The sequence below is a fragment of the Mesocricetus auratus genome, unplaced genomic scaffold (assembly GCF_017639785.1).
Source record: "Mesocricetus auratus isolate SY011 unplaced genomic scaffold, BCM_Maur_2.0 Super-Scaffold_4256, whole genome shotgun sequence".
In the NCBI taxonomy this organism is placed as follows: domain Eukaryota; kingdom Metazoa; phylum Chordata; class Mammalia; order Rodentia; family Cricetidae; genus Mesocricetus; species Mesocricetus auratus.
In genome coordinates, this window is record NW_024429182.1 from 119,174,724 (window position 1) to 119,189,622 (window position 14,899).

Genomic DNA, 14,899 nt, shown 5'->3' on the forward strand with positions numbered 1-14,899 from the left:
CTTTGATGCCCCATGCACTCTCAAGGTACTGCCTTGTGTCTGAAGCCACTTCCTATTGCTTGAAAGATTAACTCTAAAATAAGGCATTCAGTTAATTCTACAACTTGCATGTGAGGAGAGGTTCTACAAATCAACAACTCAGAGTGGTTCTAGAATAGGGGCAGAAGACAGTTTTCAGTATGTGTAGTCTTGAGAGATCTTTGCTCCTGATTCCAATTTAAAGTCATCAACAATTTCACCAGCTATGAAGCCTGTGAGCTATAATAATGACTAGCCTTGCAAGATATACCCACGGGTGCTATAGTGGCATAGATGTTATGAGGATAATAAACTGTTTTATTGATAGATGTAAGGGCAATTCTACAGGAGGAAACACATGCCTAGCACTGTAAATCTGGTCACAAATTCATGGTTGTGGAGCTCCCAGACTCCAGGATGAACCTAGTACTATTATTCTGCTAAGTATCAAGCTGCCTTCTAAATTTCAACCTCTCTATCCCTAGAATTGGGCGGGCCTCAGACCTCATAAGAAAAGTTTGTTTTTACAATTGTCTTAGTGCATGTCTTAGTTAGGGTTTCTATTACTGTGAAGAGATACTACAACCATGGCATTCTTACAAACAGAAACAATTTCCCTATTACCTCATTATAACCTTGGTGATTATCTTAGAGAACAATATTTGAAGATACTTGCGTAAGTGATAGGAATGAGGAAACATAAAAACTCTGGTTAATTTTTATTTGAGATCCAATTTAATAAGAACTTCCCCAGATCCATTTTCTCAGACATTCTTCTTGCAGAGAGTGGCAGCATCACTCACTATTGCCCAGAAGGAACAGTTGGGAGGAGAACCTCCCCTGTCTGCTTCCTTCATCCTCTCTTTATTTATTTTTTGAAGCCATTTATTTCTTGAAACTATTTTGACAGCTTCAAGAATGACTGTGATCTTTTCTCACTATCAGCCAGTTTAGACCAATTTGACTTACTCTTGAACTGTGTGCTAGTTAGTTTTTTTGTCATTTCAACACAAGCTATAGTCATCTGGGAAGAGGAAAGGGCACCACTCTTGAGAAAGATGCCTCCACTAAATTGGACTGTGGGGAGTGAGGGTAGTTTTTGATTAATGGTTGGGATGGAAGTGAACCCATTGTGAGAGATGTCTTCCCAACAATTGATAAAGATGCAAATTGGCTAAGCCATGAGGCACAAGTCACTAAACAGCATTGCTGCTGGTCTCTGTATCAGTTCCTGTCTACTGCTTGAATTTCTTGCCTTGGGTTCCCTCAGTGATGACTGTGATTGGGATCTTTAAGTATAATAAATGTTTTGCTCCCTTAAAAGTTTTTTGTGGTTGGTGTTTTATCACAGCAATAAAAATTACACAAGGACAAACTACAAGAGCTAATTTGGTTTTGTGGGCCAAGTGTATGTATTGTTGTACCTGCAAATATTTCTGTGCATGTACGTGTGAGAGCATGTGTGTGTGTGTGTGTGTGTGAGAGAGAGAGAGAGAGACAGAGACAGAGACAGAGACAGAGAGACAGAGAGAGAGAACATATGTGTGCGTGCATTCATTCGTGCATGAGCATACACACTGTGTGCGTGCACACGCACACACAGGGAGACCAGAAGCTGATGCAAGTGCCTTCCTGAGTTGTTCAGGGGCCTTCCACTTGAATGGAGAGCTAGCTGATTTAACTAGTCTAGCCTGCTCTGGTGATCCCAGACACACTTCTGAGGTCTGAGATTACAAGCAGTTACATCTTCCCAGAACGTGTGTAGGTTCTGGGGACCTAAACCTGGTCCTCAAGCTTTCATAGCAAGTGGGTTCTACACTGACCTACCTCCCCACTCGTTTATAAATAGTTTCTTCTTGGCTTTCTGACACCTGTCCTGAAACAGTTTTCCCAGAGTGTATCCTACCTCCAGAGCCATCCCAGTGGTAAAGTAGAGTTTATTTCCTTGTTCAAAGGTGCTCATTGTTTTTTAGTTGTTCCTGCATTACTTTCTAAGTCTCTTCACATGGTACATAAATCTTGTTCCCTTGACATTTGTTTTCTTATTCAAGAATCAAGCTGACACCCTCCTTGCACATGTACAGCCTCAGTTTGGACTCTTTTCAGTTCCTTGGTTATGCTTCACTTTCCAGAATGCTCTCCATGGAGACTTGCCACCATGAAAGCAGGTGGGAATACTATGTAACCTCCAAGGAGATGGTGATTATTTCAAGAATCCCCTTGGTTCTAGATTCTCCTATATGCCTTTACATGTCATAGCACAACATCAGTCAAAAACCCACTGTGAATTGAAAACACCAAGTAAAAAATGACAAAAAATTGTGCCTTGCCTTAGAACATCCCAGCTCAGCAGCACAGTTCTTGAAGATTATCAGTTGTTTGCCTTGGTGGTCATATGACTAATTGGGAGCACTACCTTATTGCTGTACTGGACACTGAGAACATATTGTACTGTATATTGGCCACACTAGAAAAGATCAAAATTCAAAATCTGAAGTGTTCTTTCTATGGAATACATCTCCACTTTTATCATTTATTTTGATTGATGAGAATGTTCAGTACATAGTTGCTCACTGGGTAGTTTGAAAATGACAAGGCATCATTATCTCTCTTTAAATATCATTAGCAATCGCCAGATAAGTCAAAATCTTACAATAATAAAGTGAGCCAGAACTCAGGTACTGACTCTAAATCTTTGTCCAGCCTCCTCCTAAAACCCATTTCACCTCTGTAAATCTCTCTTTGATTCTTGCCTTTTTCTATGCTTTCATTTAAGCCATTGATTTTCACAAGGGATTTAGGGCTGACCTTGGCAATTGGAGTAATATTCAATAGGAATTCTCTCTTAATATAGTCCTATAAAACCCAACAGAGACCCAAGCTCTCAATACTATCTAGTCTCTGCTTTGACTATCATTAGGCTTTAGTAAGTACTCAAATTCTGAATAATTCTTTTACAATATGGTCATAATCAGCAACCGCGCAGTTAAACTTTAATTTCACTAACAGCAACTTAAAAATATTGAGGTTATAGCAACTCTCTCTCTCTCTCTCTCTCTCTCTCTCTCTCTTTCTCCCTCCCTCTCTCTGCATTTCTGTGTGTGTCTGTACATCTAATTAAGAAGAATGAAAAATTATAAAGACCAATTGTAGCATTAATAATTAAGGCATCTTGCCAGAACAGTTTCAGCTTCATTATTGGGTTTAATTAGCAAATGAGAGGATAGATATAATACAGTGAATGTCCCCAGTCTTGACTTATTAATGCATTACATTGAGCACCTCACAATAGATAGTCCATCAGGGCTCCTAAATCGACTTGGAGGTGAGAAATTGCAGTGGTTGAGAGTCGACTGGCTACATACAGAGCGAAGGGAGCAGAAGAGACAGCCCTTTGGAAGGACAGTAACATGAGCCCTATCTTACTCAGCATGTTTCTCGATGATGTGGAAGGGAAACACACAGTGTATTAATTAAATTTGACAAGGATGCTGAACTGCCTAGCAAAGTGAACCTGGAGGGTTTAGAAGCACAGTGAAGAAATGGAAAGAAGAAAAATAGTTCGGAAAAAATGTAAAAAGTGCGCTCTTGGGGAAGTAAGCCATGAGAAACAGTCAGGGATCTCAAAATCAGAACTAGGGCACACTTAGTTAGATAGAGATGGAAAGGCCACATGTGTTTTCTTTTCCCAAAGGGAGCATAGAGCAATACTCCTTATGCTTTCCCCAAGGCCAGAAGCTGTGACACTGATAAGGTGTCAATAACAGAATGTAACTCCACTGAGATTAAGCTATCTGGATCTCAGTTTCTATGGACCTCACTCACACAGCACTGTGTCTTGACTATAAACTTCATTCTCTACATGTCATTGGACATTTAACCCATCACTTTTCATCCTGCTCCATCACTCATTCCTCTTATCTGTTTGAGTTAGAGTGCAGCTGCTTTGGTTTGCTTCATCTATAGCCAAGCAGGAGTTTTCGTCATACGTAAGACTATCTTTCCATAGGGTTAATCTCTCTGTCTCTGTCTCTATCTCTGTCTCTGTGTCTGTCTCTCTCTCTCTCTCTCTCTATATATATATATATATATATTTATTTATTTATACATATATATCAGCATTCTCACCAAAGGCAGATATTGGTGAGAATGCTGAATCCTGTCCCAATAAATATAACAGTCTATCTCCCTCAGTCCAAAGAGGAGGATGGGAGCAGGTAGGAGAGGACCTCAATCATATGAAATACCAAATGTCTGAGAATCACCAAATGTCTATTTTTATTTATTTTTATCTTTGTGCCTGTTCTTAGGCTCCCAGACATGAGTCAAATAATTATTTAGCATTTAGCAACATGTCACTCTTATTTCCAATGTCTTTTGCATTCTAAGTCTTCCTAAAATTCTGCACACACATGATGAGAAAGGAAATATACATTAGCTCTTTTGATCTGAAAACAGAATGTATTATGAATTAAGTTCTTTGCTTATTGACTTAGAACACATTATTAAATTTTTTAGGACAAAGAATTAAACCCAAGAATCCTGTATAATCCAGGCAAGTACTATTTCACTGGCACACATACTCACAGGCCATTGCTAAATTGTTCTTGAAATTACATCCCTGCACCACTCTTCCAAGTATCTGCTATTAGAACCATTCAGCACCATACAGAGAAAAAGCTATCAGTATTGTATCAGTTTGGGCTTCAGCAATCCTTATAGTTTACTTAAGTCTTCACATTCATCTGTTTAATGGGCACAATAATAATTGGTGTATGAAATATTAAACATTTAATCAAGAAGTTAAAACTGGATTGTGTAAAAACGTTCTCATTAAGAGCCATTGGAAGGCAATGATCTGTCACTCACCTCCTCAGAAAAAGTAGATAATATTGATAATACCTTGATTTGGTTTTCTTGACAGCATTTGGGTCAGAATTTAATGACCATGAAGGCACTTCACTCATACAGAGCTATACTACGAAATTACAAATGATCAGTTGCATTTGCTGTTCCAAGGAGTTGTAACTATGTACCTGGGGCTTTCTACCTTGTTTTGATTTGAAGAAAGCAAAGATGTCCCAGCTTCACCAGGAGCATCATGAATATACTTAACTGTTCTTTCATAAACTCTTGAATATTTTCACATTTGCATTAATGTTGACCACCAGAACAATTTGCTTATCACCCAGGACTGGGGTTACTGAGCTTTGGCTGGACAGAGTCACTTAGTAAATATGATAGTTTTAGCAAGCCATAAGACGGTTGTTGCAAGTATTTGTGAATGACATCATGGTACAGAAATGAGCATAAATGTATCTCAACAAAAATGCACTCACAAATTGAGGTGGCAGTTTTGTTTGTCCAATAGCTTCAGTCTGCAAACAGCAGTGTTGGAATGATTCTGAAATTATGTAATTTTTCACATATTAAAATTCTTGTGAATAAATCTAGGAAATGATGGGGCCATCTTTCTTTATACTAGTTCCTAGGATGAAGAACTTTGAAATGAGCCCTACATGTTTGGAAAAGTGTGTTAATAGTCTCATTCATAAAGGTAGATGGGCCGATGAAGGCTACAAGTAACCTGTAGTGAGTGTTAGGTGTCTGCATTCACAGGAATCCTATCAATTGGGTTACCCTCTCAAGACACTGCTGCAGGATCTTGCAGAATCTCTGACACTGTACTTGAGTTGGTGGATCATCACAATCATACTCTTCTAAAAGCCAGTTTCATATTAAATAAAGCATGCTTAAGCGAGTTCAGGAAGGTTAGAACAAAGCAGTGGGAAAGAATACATCTCTGGAGAATAAGACTTGTGAAGAGTGCATTTGGTAATTACAGTGATTCAGCTTAGAAAAGAGAACACATGGCCTTGAAAGAACATTAGCTATTATATAGTCCTAATGCCCTCTGAGACCGTTTATCTCAGTGGTCCTGTCCCTACTCCCTCTTCTTGTTTTCCTTTCCAACATGTTTCTTAAGCATCTACTGAAATTATTGAGATTGGGGTTGCTCAAGAGGCCATAAGAAGAGAGTTTGACTCCTTAGAAACATCATTACTTACAACCAATCCACCAGGAGACAAATAATTTATTCTCTAAATCAAGAAACTGGGTGCTGTAGACCTCATGCAATATCTTCAAAGGGACTCCACTGTTTGTTGACCATGCTGGACTGAGAGGTTGAGTGTCTCAGTTCCAAAGCCAGTGGTGCCCAGGTTAATATTGTCAAAACCCCTAAAATGTCTTATTGGATGGTGTTTGCCGTGATCAGCATTCTGTATCTTTAATGCCTCTCTTTATTATCACATTAGTTCTGTGAGGCAGGTGGCCCTGTGGGCCGAGCATTAGTCAAGGTTTTAAATATAAACAAGGTTTATTTATTTACCCCCTCAAAATTCAGATAACTTTATTCAAATGGAAAAATATTTATAACTGTATTTAACATCAAGACCCTTTTGTTCTGAAAACTTACCAGTTGGTGTAGATGTAGGCAGGCCAGTCCTGAGGGCATACGAGCAGGAGAAATTGCCCAGCCCCTTGCTGCATGCTACATTGGGTGAGTTAGCTAGGGCATGCTGGAAAGCTGACTCTAGTGGTGAGGATGAGGACAGCTACAACTCATACCCAGAACCAGGGCTATGAGTTGGCCCACCGCAACATTCACCCCATCTGTGAATTGTTGGAACTCATAAAGGGGATGGACCTGCAGACCTAAAGCTGTAGGATCTACCTGACAGGGCAATAATAGGATATCCAAGAGGAGTTCAAGTGAGGACCCAGTATCAATAGTATAGCAGAAGCCAGAGGCCTCAAACCAAACCCATGACTCACTGCAGTGAACACTTGAAAGTACTGATGTATTAACAAAAGTGTTTACCGTGTGACTTACTGTGCCACACTACAGCTCCAATTATGAGACTTTTTTCTTTAAATTTTAATTTATTGTATTGGGGTGAGGTAGGAGGTGATACACAGGGACAGGAAGATAAAGGGATTGGGATGCATGAAGTGAAATCCACAAAGAATCAGTAAAAAGCTAAAATAAATAAATTAAATTTAAAAACTCACCCATATTTCTAGGGCTGAAATGTTTATGTTAACAAGACCAGTTTTGATTTTGGATTTTTACAACAAATTTTAGAGACAGAGAGAGGAAAAATGCTATTTACAGAAGATATCTACATATGTACTAAGGTACAAATCTGCTAGCAGAAAAGACTACAGACTATGCTGATATCTCAAAAGCAATCTTCAAGGTGTTTTTGTTGTCAAATTCTCTCAACACCTAAGACTCTTTTTCATCTTTGATCTTGGATGCCAAATGGTACTTTAAACGACATATGTCAGTAATTTTATACTCTACAGCAAGGGGTACCTCTGCAGACATACTGGGTTTTACTGTAGAGTAAATGGAGTAGCTTTTGTGAAAAAGCCAGAGGAACTTGCTCCTTCATCTCTATGGTAACTGCTTTCTCCTCTTTATCAACATTACTTGCTAAGGAAATTTTAATGTTCCTATTTCCAAGTTCTCCACTTGCAGAAAACTTCACCCAACTTTTGCCCAGTTTATTATAAGAGCATCTCCAATAAGATTAAGGACTCAGTATACATGTGCAGAGTCACCAGAAGGCATCTTTAGTAGACAGCTGTACTCTTGTTCTGGGATTCCAAGATGCTCAAAATCTAAATCCAATAACTTCATTTCATACTCGGCAACTTTTTCTTGGTTTGGTGTATCAAATATCAGCACTAAAGAATCCCATTATCTTCATCCCTTAGTGTGATGAGGTGTAATTACCACCACATTTTAGTAGCTTGGACATTCTGGGGAGGAACATATTCATGGTCAGTCTTCTGTAGAAGTGATACATATCAGAGACTTTGGAGCTCAAAGTATACTGTACCAAGGAGACACAAGAGCCATACTTTGCAGGTTCATAATTTTTAAGCTATTGTCCCTACAAAGTTCATTGATTAAGTCACTGAGATTGATGTGGCTGAAGAACGCCTCCAGGATCTTCGTCAAAAACTGGACCAGTCAAGATTTAGAAATGGTGTCAGAGTCACACAATGGAGATAAGGAGTGAAGCCTGGCCAACTTAGGGGTACCAGGTCCTGAAACAAAAGCCATGCATGGTAAGAACTCTAAAGCAGAGGACTACCATACACTGTGACTGCAATCACTTAAATCAACTATGATTGAAAGGCAATATTTAACCTCTATGAACTACCAGCTTCATACGGAAATAAAGAGCCAGCCAAATGAGAGAAATTATAGATTTTACAGAAAATGCACACACTGTGAAATGCAGTCACTGACTATTCAGGCATGGGAATATAAAAAGGGAGAGCAGAGCACATGAACTGGCCTCAGTTGGATCCTTCTTTGCTCCATGCTCCTTCTGCTTGATCTTGTCACCTCTGCAGAGACAACATGAGAAGGACTAATCTCAACCTTGGGCTGGGTTGTGGCTGCTGGAGAGAAAACATGGCAATGTACAAAAGCAATTGCATATTTTTCATTTAGTCGATGACAGAAGTCAATTCTGGGTGTATATGATGAAAATTAAATACACTACTGGATTATTTAGAGGTTAACAGAGTTGTAAATTTCAGACACATAATACATGTGAAAGTAACTGACATTAAGGAGTACTTGATACACATTAGATATTGTTTCAAGTGCTTCATGTGATCAAAAAATTCAGGTTCATATAACCTCTACTACCTTAAATTCATTTTATTTCCCTTTCACAATCAAGTAAACATAGGCATAAATAAGGAAGTTTGGTAGATTGCCAGCATTACACACTTTGAAAGTTTTCTGAATATAAGTATTCTCACTATAAATCTCTCTTTGAAACTGTTCTTAATTAAGATATAATTAATCTTCAGTAAACTGCATGTATCTGAAACACATAGCATGGTTAAATTTGGCACGTGTACACAACTCTGAAGCCAACTGCACAAATAATAGCACAGCTAAGAAAACACATTCCACTAAAACAGACCCTACCTTTTCCCTCCTGTCACTCTCTACATGCATGGTTTGACTCCAAGCCAGCTCAGTTCCAGGCAAAGGTCAATCTGCTCTCTGACTCTTACAAACTACCTACACATTATAGAATTTTATCCATGTTAAGTTATACCAACAGCACCTTACATACTTGGCTCCTTTCACTTAGCATAGTTACTTTTTGATTCATTCACTTGTTCACATACATAGTTCTATGGGTTCTAATTGGAGTTAGGGTCTGCTGATCTTCTCTGCCCCAGTTAAACACATGTATGCTTTATCAGTATAAAGCTGTTTGCCTTTTGACTAAGGTTTCTTATTTTCCAGCTCAGTCTTAATTATTCACCCATTTTCTAATAATCCGTGTATTTTCCTTATCTTACCAGAGAAAGTGTCTGAATCTCTTACTCCATTGGGGTCTACATAGCATCTATTCTGTGTCTCCTCAGAGAAGAGAAGAAGAGAACGATTTCCTGCTTGTCCCTGCTTATATACTGATTTTGCCCTGCTATGCCACTTCCTGCGTGGATAGCATGGCGACTTCTCTTTACTACATTTCCCAGAATCTTCCTCGACTCCTAGTCCCACCTGTTTTGCTTCCCTATTGACCAACAGTGCTTTATTCATCAACCAATAAGACAAACATACACACAGAACATTCCCCATCCCTATCACATAGTTGATACTTTTATTACTGAATTGATTTTATATTCCATATAGGTACCTGTTGATATACACGTGAACATTTCTGGTTAGGGGCTATTATCAATGAAGCTTCTATTAATAATAGTTATAATTATTTATATTAATACCTGCTTTTACACTTTTAATAACAAAATCCTCTAATGTGATTCCACCTGTTATGAAAGTAAGTTTGATAAGCTTTAAAAGAAGTTAAGGCTGGTGGCTGTCCATGAAATTTCTTGTTTGAAATGGCAAATTTTACTTTGCAGTTTCATGACTTTGTTTCTTTCCTGGAGGAGCAGGAGAAAATAAAGAGCTCCTCTGTCTCCTGTGATCACATATGGAAGCTTTTGTATAGAAGAGGAGATAAATTGGATAAAGGCACCAAGTAACTGGAATTTTCTTTACTGGAAGTCAAAGAACAACCTACTTGTCAAAATTTTCAACCCTCTCTGTTTTTAATGTAGTTATTGGTGACAAATGACTGGTCCCAACCACTTTACCTGCCAAAAGTTAACCTGAAACTTCCTATGACTTAGGCAACAAATATGATTCAGGAGGTTCCCAGGGTCACAGAGACAATTAATCTGATTTACATCTATTGCATTTCAGGGAAGCAAAATTTCATCTGCTTGCTTCTAAGCACTTATCTGGGGTGAAGTCCCATTACTTTAAGTGAAATCCATCAGTCAAGCTGTTTTAGAGCACACAATGGCTAACAAGGATAGGAAGCCAATAAGAAGATCTCAGAAATCACAGACAACACCAAAATGGGAGGAGGAATTAGACAGAAGTGTAGACATGTGAATAAAGGAAGGATCACTTGTAATGAGGTCCTGTCCAGCAGAGAACACACACGTGATGAATTTCTAAGACCCAGTGATAAAGTAAAATGTTGAGATGACAGGGAGAGACAAGAGGTTGCTTCCCAAAGCAGGGAATGAAATATTATTGGAGGTAGAAAGAAAAAACCTACAATGCTTGGATCTTCTGGAAGGTAATCATTTGTTGTGTTGTCCTCTCCTGTAGGATTTACACACACTGATATGACACAAATAATGTGAGAGCAATGACTAGATCCTAGGACACAAAATTAACTGTGTCTATAAAGCCATATGTATCTCAGAAGGAACAAGAAACAGGAGCCTGAAGAGCATCCAGCTGTGAGGAGCCTGCTCTGCTCTTTCTAGGGTGGAGCTAAATACCTCTACTGTGACAACTGTCCCTGCTGAAGAATCAGTGATGTATTTAGGACTTGCCATATGTCTTGCAGTATTTCTGGTTCAGATGCATTTTCAAATTCATACCTGGATATTTTTTACTGAAGATTTGCTTTATCATGTGTTTAGAACACCACCAGCTACTGTCTATGAATATGATGCTAGTTGTTAGAACAGCATGGAAAAATTTTGCAATAGTTGTCAAGTAAGTGATAAACCATTATAACTAAAATGTCTTCTTGTTAAAAATATTGTTGTGTTGGATGATATTACAAGATGGAAAAGGCCAAGAATGGGAGTTGTGGCTGCAAATTTTGTTCATATCCTGACTGAACTCAACTTACCTTACAGATAATCCTAAAACTGGAGTTTCAAACTTCACTTTAGCAAGCCATTAGAGAGAGCATAAACTATATAGCCATTGTTCTGTAAACAAGGTCAATGTGGGAATACTATGAGTTACATGCCTAATAGACCAGAGTTTGGTTAAAATTAAGAGATTTCAGTGAAGACACTCTCTACACAGGAATGGTCAAGCCTCAGAAAGCAAATGAGTAGGGGAAAGTCATCTAAGCCTACAGCACAGATGGGTGACAATGTAAAATACAGTTATGGAGAGAAACATTACCTCCAAAAGCCACCTAGATACAAAAACAGCAGAGCAGAGGTAGCAGACATCCTCTTCCCTCCTGCTTGCCCTCTGACTTTCCACTTTTCCTGATCTCTCTCATTGGACAAGTCTGGTTCACTCTCAAATCCATGTGTTTCTTGTTCCAAATATTTTTCCTTAAAGTACCGCCATTAATACAAGAGAGTCAGAAAAGTTGGTGAAGAACTGTTAGGTGGTAGCCAGAGGCATAGCAGGCAGAAGTACTTGATTGTTTACCATTTGTTGCTATGATAAAATGCCATTACCTAAGGCAACATATAGACGCAAGAGTTTATTTGAGATTATGAGCCCAGGTAGAAAATGCAGGGAAAGCACAGCAGAGGAACCAGAGCTTAAAGAACAGAGATTATATTTGAACACTGAAGTAGCCAACAGAGCAAACTGGAAACTGGGTGAAGCTGTAAACTGCCTAAGCCCACTCCAGATGACATACCTATTTCAGTCATGCTCTAAATACTAGAAGGTTCATAACTTTTCCAAACAATGCTAACAACCGGAGACAAAGTGCTCAAATCTTGAGCCTATGATGTATATTTCTTATTCAAGCCACCACATTCTAGGCAAGTATGATAGGGCTTGGGTGAGGATAGAAACCCCTCCAGAGGAGATGAACTGAGAACAGAGACAACACGTGCTGAGGGGTTTTCACAGCTGCTGATGACATCCATCACACCCCCATAGTGTGTCTTATTTAATTTTAAAGGCAATGGCACATGATTTCAAAAGAGAAGAAAATAGGGAAAATACCACTAAAAGAGAATCTCTTTAATTTGTGTTTTGCCTTGCTCATGCTATGCAAAGAAGAGAAATAGCAGTTCAATTCCTGTTGGTAAGTTGCCATGGAGATGGCTCCCACGTGATCTCCAGTCATGATTCACCACTGCGGGAACCTCCAAACTTAATTATTTATTAATAGGCTTTTACCAGGGCAGTCTCCAGAGGTGGAACATCTTGTTTCCATGGCAGGGACAGTGGTGAGAAACGGGGGGAGAGAAAATGCCATGCAATTACAAAGAATTAATTAGAACCTCTGTAAACGCACTGATGAACACGCTTTAGGATAAACTGTGGTGGGATCTGAGGGCACTTCGGTGTCTGGGGAAAACAAAAATGAGCAGCAGGACTGCAATAATCAGTTCTCCTATGGCACCTGAAGAGCCTCCCACTCTATCTGTCTGTGAATTAGAGACTCAAGATGGACCAGTAAGCTGTAAATTCTAGGAATAAAAGCTACTTAACTTGAATAAACAAAATATACACATGTGAATATACAATACATAATGTTTTAGTCTTTGTATAGATTGTCCAGCATAGCATAATATAGGAAACTAGAAAAACCAACTCACAATGAAGTGGTTAGAATGCATATATATTGGAGGATATGGTATTAGAGATGCATGTTGTTGGGCAATGTGGTTCTTTGAGTACCTACTCACATGTGCAATCACATGTGAGTTGTTACCTTCATGTTCAATGCGGAATGGATATACACCAGTAAAAGCAGAGCTATATTTGAATATAAACTTTGAATGTGAAATGCACCCACTAGTCCCCTGCACTCATGCTCTGATTGTTTCCTGCTCAGCTGATGGGGCTAGCTTTGTTTTGAAACCGTTAAAAATGGGGGCTTCACTGGTAGCATTACATCAGTGGAGATGAGCCTTTGAAGGTTACAGCCTGGCTCTCTACCTCCTGGTCTGCAGTATCATGAGGAGTCTCTGCTGTACGTTCTCACCTCCTGTGAACCTATTCCTCGCTGGGATTGACTGAGCCTCTCACAAACTCTGAGCCAACACAAGCCCCTTTTCCCTTTGTTTCTCACAGGCATTTTGATTATAGAGATGCAAAAGTAATCAATACATATAGGAAAGTGGTTTACCAAATTGTTAATTAATTTATTGGTTCATTTGGGTTTTCATTCCATCAGGCACAGATCTATTTGTTCACATTCTCATACCTATGCCATAGCATGCATATATAACAGATACTAATTTGAATTTCTTACAGAGTTTTTGCCAAGGATATTCCAGTTTAGTGAGAGAGAGAGACATGGCATATGCACATAGGTCATTGCATTTACAGCGTATGGTTATTAGTTGCCTTAAGTGTTGACTGTATGAAAGGCCACATAAATAGTCATATAAGCAAGTCACAGTGACATCACAGACTGGATAAGGATGATTTTTTACCTGAGTTTGAAGTAGTTGTCACTAATATTCTTTTTGTTATTACTTTCCCTAGAAAGACATGGAGAAATAATGTCTATTCACCACAGATAGGGCTACAAAAGCAGACTGCTGAAATGATCTCACTTAGGTGTGGCTTCATGAGCCAGTGAGTTAATGAGGTTATTTACGAACATGTGGGTGAGGGGTTACTTTCAAGAGCATAGATGACTCAGATGCATCAGTGTTATCAAAAGCCCAGCCCGGCATGGGGGACACCTCACAGAAGCTATGTCCCTGGGCTAATGACATGACTTGCAAACAAATCAACTGCTCAGACATTTTTCCTCTTTTTAGCATTGCTATTGGTTTTATAACACTGGGGAGGGTCTGTGTGGATTTTGTAAATTTTAGGAGTTTCCTGGGACTTTTGATTCTTGCTTGCTTTCCTGAGCCTTGTATGTTCTGTTTACTTCTTGATGAGTACTCACCCATCTTTGCTTCAAAGAGGAAATGTTTCATTCCAGAGGAAATCCCTACAGGACACCTACCAACTTTAATATCTCAGAATTTATGTGGAATAGTCAATACATTTTGTTGGTTTTTTGTGAGAATAGCACATAAAACTTACCTCAGTGTTATTACTGAGTCATATTCATTATTGCATGGAAGATCTATTTGGTAAATGCAAATTTTTGGAAGTAAAATGGAAAGATGGGTTAGTTGTTTGTATCGCTATAACAAACACACTTGAAGCTGGGTATTATATTAAGAGAGAAATTTATGTAGCTCATACCTTTGAAAGTTCCAGAACATGCCTCTGGCACCTGCTTGGCTCTGGTAAGGGTTCCCTTAGGTCAGTCACACGGCGTCATGGTAAGAACACGGAGGCAGACTGATGAGTGAGAGGGGCAACCACGTGATGAGACAGAAGTCTCTGAAATTGGATTGAAGACAGACTTGCCATTTTGTGCAAAACATCTCAGAATCTCAGGAGGACTAAGCTTAGAAGTTATCACATCATGACTGCAATTGCTTGCTGCACCAGGAAAATAGCATCATGCATGACTTCTCTATATATTTGTTGTTCCCTAAGCCTTGTCCAGAGTGATAAAAATTG

The 14,899-nt window shown here is 39.0% G+C and overlaps 1 pseudogene; it reads right to left on the reverse strand.

Moving 5' to 3' along the window:
- Positions 1-7,309: 7,309 nt before the first annotated feature.
- The window catches only part of LOC101822590, a 29,842-nt pseudogene continuing 22,252 nt past the window's right edge, over positions 7,310-14,899 (reverse strand).